Source organism: Schistocerca gregaria, chromosome 1 (assembly GCF_023897955.1).
Source record: "Schistocerca gregaria isolate iqSchGreg1 chromosome 1, iqSchGreg1.2, whole genome shotgun sequence".
NCBI classification, from domain to species: Eukaryota; Metazoa; Arthropoda; class Insecta; order Orthoptera; family Acrididae; genus Schistocerca; species Schistocerca gregaria.
This window is the reverse complement of record NC_064920.1, coordinates 47926298-47927853: the sequence shown is the minus strand read 5'-3', so window position 1 is coordinate 47927853 and position 1556 is coordinate 47926298. Positions and strand designations below refer to the sequence as shown.

Genomic DNA, 1556 nt, shown 5'->3' with positions numbered 1-1556 from the left:
GAATTGTGTTTTCGTTCTGCACAGCCGCTGCCCCTTGCTCTTTCCCACCTATTCGTTACATTCAACTTCTTACGAGACCGACCAAATATAGACTGGGCAACAAGACCACACACTTTGTGCATTCGGAATCGAAGGCAGGGCGTCCCACGCCGCATTTCCTACGATGGCCATTTACTACTTCTGTAGAAGCGGCGGCGACGACGACGACGACGACGACGACGACCGCGAGAGACTCTGAGATATGTGAGAAATACATCTATAAAATGTAATTCAGACTGCTTCGTCCCACCTTTTGCTGTACCGCTTTGGCAAATGCTTTATCTGCGCCATTCGCCTTTATCACATCTGAGAGTAATTCTTAATAAAACGCCTGTCGCTAATTGTTCGTCATCACGGATACTGTTTGCTATACGGCCACGACGCGAAACTGATTTCCAAAATTCGTCTACCTCCTCTGAGGATGGAACTTACCACCCCTGGTTTAGGATACCAGTGCTCTACCACTGAGCTAAAGAGGCGCGGCCTAGCGGTACTCTTGCGTACTTCGGCCTTACGGTCGCCTGCATCATCAGACTTCAGCTGACAACACTTCATATTAGCTTCTAATATTTGCAGCTATGGCGACCCATTACTGCTTGGCTAAACATCTGACACGTAACCGATGTGCTCTCCAAACAACAAAACTTGCATTTCAGAACATGTTTTTCACACATGACTACAAAATCACCTTCACCCTCAAATACAGTTTCCTTGCGACTGACAGAGACGTAGGCAAAGTTTAAAGTTGCTACTTACATTACATCACGTTGAACAGAATAACGGTAATTTACATGTGCAGAGGACCAAAATTCCGTATGTCTTAGTGTGGGGCTCGAACCCACGACCCTGGGATTAAGAGTCTCACGCTCTACCGACTGAGCCAGCCGGCTGCCTCGGTTAATACCTGCCAGGTAGCACGTCACACAGTACTCGTTTGGGTTGGGTGGTCCCATACAGAATCTCTCCATGCTGCCTAATGCTTTCCTAACGTCACACTCGTCACGTACTTCACTTTTATTTCATAATCATTTCTGAGAGGTAAAGGAATTGCATGAAAACATGCAGAGCTAGTGGCGTCAAAATTAACACACATACTTGATGTGACTCAAAAGCCGAACGAGTTACTTTCCGACGTTGTTTTAGATGTGCAAGTGCCAGTCAAAACTCGCGGTGACGGCACCCTGCCGACCATTTCGCTAGTTAACACCGGTCTTGTTGTGTGTGTTTCAAGCTCAAGAGCAACTCCAAGCAAAAAATTGTCAACAGCAACATTCAGACGGTTTCGTACTGCTCAATTGCTACATCAAAACGGTATGTTTCTTTTTCAGAATTGGAAAAACACGAGCGTGACAGGATTCGAGCATGTAATCTTCAGATCCGAAGTCCGACGCCTGCTCCATTAGGCCACACGGTCACTGACGACCAACTATAACTTGTATACGACTCATCTCGAAACGCTCACACTCTGGGGAATTGTGTTTTCGTTCTGCACAGCCGCTGCCCCTTGCTCTTTCCCA

The 1556-nt window shown here is 46.9% G+C and overlaps 1 non-coding gene across 1 annotated transcript; it reads right to left on the bottom strand.

Annotated features, from left to right (window-relative positions):
* Window positions 1-855: 855 nt before the first annotated feature.
* Window positions 856-925, bottom strand: Trnak-cuu (transfer RNA lysine (anticodon CUU)). The gene has a single exon. It is a non-coding gene; the product is annotated as a tRNA-Lys (tRNA).
* Window positions 926-1556: the final 631 nt, after the last annotated feature.